The 3,953-nt window shown below is 48.4% G+C and overlaps 1 non-coding gene across 1 annotated transcript; it reads right to left on the bottom strand.

Annotated features, from left to right (window-relative positions):
* Positions 1-1,976: 1,976 nt before the first annotated feature.
* On the bottom strand, positions 1,977-2,145 carry LOC133098508 (U1 spliceosomal RNA). Its single transcript, XR_009702203.1, has one exon. It is a non-coding gene; the product is annotated as a U1 spliceosomal RNA (small nuclear RNA).
* Positions 2,146-3,953: the final 1,808 nt, after the last annotated feature.

Genomic DNA, 3,953 nt, shown 5'->3' on the forward strand with positions numbered 1-3,953 from the left:
GCTAAATGACGCAAGCGTGGGTCCCGAGCAACCGACATTGACACCACGGACCCCTCCCTCGGAAGCAAGGTGTCTCCGGAGGAAGGGACTCTCTCTCGAGCCCTGAAAGCCCCGCGACGCCCTGTACCAAGTGCGCCTGCGCGGCTCCCTCGACGCAGACCAGCATCCTGAGCTTTCCCCCAAAGCCGGGAGGTGGGGCCAGGCCTGGCTCCAAAGCCGCCAACGAGGCGCGCCCGGCCCAGCTGACGTCAGCGAGTTGGACGGGTCGGCGAGGAGTGGAGTTGGCCTGGAAGCAGGGCCGTCTCACCCCCAGGGGAAGGGAGGAGGTGGGAGAATAGGGAGAAGAGGGAGGGAGGAAAAAGGCAGGCGGGGACGGGAAGTGAGCCCGCGGAAGTCTGACTCAGGCCAGTCTGGACAGCCGTGGGGAGGGGAAACGGGGTACCAAGTTACTTACCTGCTTGAAACTTGGCATTCAAGGCGCCTGCCTCCATCTCCGTCCTCATCTCCCTGCCATGCCCGGGACCCTCCCGCAGAACTACTTATAGACTCCTCCAAAGGCCAGGCTAATCCATGCCTATGTGCCTTTGGGTACACAGTACTCTGCCTGAATTGCTTTTCCCTGGCTTATCTAGCTTGAGGCTTCCTTAAAAATGTCACCTTCTCCATGAAGTATTTCCCAGTCCAGACATAATTACTCTTATCTCTGTGCTAAAATCCACAGATGTCTACGGTAGACGAGAATGGTGGTTTATCACTTTAGTACAGTGCTTGCAAACTTCAGTCTACATCAGAATCACCCAGAAGGCTTGTTAAAGCACAGACTGCTGATTCCAGAGTTTCTGATTCTATTCTGGTCTGGGCTGGTGTTGGAGGAAGAATCGAGAGGGCATGACCACTGATTGACCCACCAGCTGGACTCAGGCAGTCGCAGGCTCCGCCCACACCCTTTGTCTTTGGAATGTACGCTCAGCCTACTTTCCCACTGTGGGAGCTGTTTCAAGGACGTAGCCTTGAGAAAGAAAGGTATTGTTGGGCTTCCCTGGTGGCGCAGTGGTTGGGAATCCGCCTGCCGAGGCAGGGGACACGGGTTCGAGCCCTGGTCTGGGAGGATCCCACATGCCGCGGAGCAACTAGGCCCGTGTGCCACAACTACTGAACCTGCGTGCTACAACTAATGAAGCCCACACGTCTAGAGCCCGTGCTCTATAACAGGAGAAGCCGCCGCAGTGAGAGGCCCGTGCACCGCAACAGAGAGTGGCCCCTGCTCGCCGCAACTAGAGAAAGCCCACGCGCAGCAAAGAAGACCCAACGGCAGCCAAATAAATAAATAAATAAAATAAATTAAAAGAAAGGTATTGTTGAGACTGTCTGGACTGAATATATGACTGAATCCAGTTAAGGTCTCTTTAACTTGAAGGTTTTGGTGGGCAGGTACAGGGATCTACTCGTCTTGCAGGCGCCCAAGACAAGCGTCGTAAGTAAATACCCTTGCTTATTAAATCTGCCACCTACCAGCCTGGAGTGGTCTGCCTCTTTCTTTGGTCTCTCCCTGCCCTCTGGGTATGGGACCAGTTTGTGAACGAACAGGTGGAGCCAAGAATGTTCACTCCGAACCAAGTTCCCAGGTGTTGATGTTGCTAGTCCAAGGATCACACTTTGAGAACCACTGGTTTAGTGCAAGAAATCATCATGCCTGGGTACGGTCAGTGCTTATTTGTTAACTCACTCAATAAATGTCTACTTTGGGCCTGCTGTGTGCCAGCCGGGACCAGGTGTTGAGTATTCAGTGTAAGCAAAGCAGACATAGAACCTACTCCCATGGAGTATACAGTCAACTGGGGAGACGGAAATTAAGCAAATAAATATATTATTATATTAACAAATTGTGATAAACACTCTAAAGGAAAAGAAAAAAATATCATGAAAAAGAATAGTAACAAGAACCTATTTTATATTTTTCCAATTTTTTTTTTTAAAAGGGGAGAGCACAAACGCAGTCCCCCACGACCACAAATTATGCAACTGAGTTTCTTTCACACGTTTGGGGAAATTGCAAGGGTCGGCACACTCGGAGTGCAACGGAGGAGACTTGCCCTGGGAAATACCACCTTCTTGATTGTGGTATTTCCCCTGCCAGGTAAGTATACAAGAACCTATTTTAGATTGAGTGGTCAGGTAAGGCTTTTGGGGGAAAAGGGACATTCATAGAGGCGTATTTTAAACAAACTCCTATAGGGTGGACTTATTGCACAGTATTATGATCTATTTTTAAGTTGTCCAGCCTAACACTAGCCTATGTTCTCCTTGAAAGCTAAACTCTTGTCTTATTAATATTTTTGCCGGGACTTCCTTGGTGGCGCAGTGGTTAAGAATCCACCTGCCAATGCAGGGGACACGGGTTCGAGCCCTGGTCCGGGAAGATCCCACATGCCACGGAGCAACGAAGCCCATGCCTCACAGCTACTGAGCCTGCGCTCTAGAGCCCGTGAGCCACAACTACTGAAGCCCACATGCCTAGAGCCCGTGCTCCACAACAAGAGAAGCCACTGCAATGAGAAGCCCAAGCACCGCAACGAAGAGTAGCCCCCGCTCGCCGCAACTAGAGAAAGCACAAGCGCAGCAACGAAGACCCAACGCAGCCAAAAATACATAAATAAATAAAGTTATTTTTTAAAAAGACAAAAAAAAATATTTTTGCCTTCAGCGTGCTGCAGAGAGTAGGGCCTTGATAGATAACGTAAGAATGGATGGAAAGATGGAGGGAGCATTGGAAGAATGAACAAATGAATGAATAAAATGTCAGATGATGTATGCATGTGTGCATGGATGGATGGATGGATGGATGGATGGATGGAAGGATGGATGGTGGATGGATGGATAACTGTCTCTGGCATCAACACAGAGAACCAGGATTCTCTACCTACCAGTGAGGCCAGAGTAGAAACTGATAGAAACTTAGCTGACTCCTTTACTATATTTCAAAATCCTGTTCATCATTTAAGGTGACCACAAATGGCCCCTTCTCCCCAGAGCTCCCTTGATTATCATTGCTCAGCCTCACTCCCCACATGAATGCGTGTTATCACCTCTCACACTCCCGCATGTGCCACACTTACTTCAGCACACGCAACTGCCCTATGCTTGCCACTTACCACCTGTGTGCAAGTTTCTTCTGTGTCAGGCTCAGAAGGGAAAAGGAGAGGGGGGGAGGAAGAGGAGAAAGTTTTTCTCCTGGCTCTGAGCTAAAAAAGGCACAGAGCACAGAGGGTGGTGAGGAGATTCTTACTCTGATAATTCCTCACATGACTTCAAAAAAAAAGCACTTTAAATGACACATTTCCTCTAAATATGTGTCTTAGGCTCCTAAGAGGGACATAGTTTATTCAGAGATTCAATTTGAGTTAAATAAGGAGAAGGAAATCACCCAGGGTCCCTCTGGGGTGTTTAAAAATGGAAAGTGAAAAGAAAATTATATAGAGACGAGTTCCTTCTGTTTGAAAACTCTCCAACCAGGGATGAAAGTTCAACTGGCTCTGCAGACTTCAGACTTCCATACACTTGTTTCCAGCCCCATGGAAGCTCTTAGCCACCCAAGCCTGTCCTCCTATGCCAAAGGAACTTGACTTCAGAAGGGAATTTCCAAAGGATTTACAGGTGGGAAAAGAGCCCCTCTCCAACCAAAAGAGGGCAGAACAGAGAATCTGGGACATGAAATTCCCCAGAGATTGAAATAAAATACTTCTCAACTGTGAAGGACTTGAACAGAATACTCTCAAAAGAGGACAAGAGATAACAAGTGTGGGATGAACATCCAACCCCAATATTAACTAAAGAAGTGTAAAGAAAGCAAGATTTCATATGTATGCGCACATACGCATGCACACATTTCAAACTGTAATACTCCCAGTCAGGATGTCCTGAAATGGCCTCTAGTGGGACTGTAATTGGTACAT

Source organism: Eubalaena glacialis, chromosome 9 (genome assembly GCF_028564815.1).
Source record: "Eubalaena glacialis isolate mEubGla1 chromosome 9, mEubGla1.1.hap2.+ XY, whole genome shotgun sequence".
NCBI lineage: Eukaryota > Metazoa > Chordata > Mammalia > Artiodactyla > Balaenidae > Eubalaena > Eubalaena glacialis.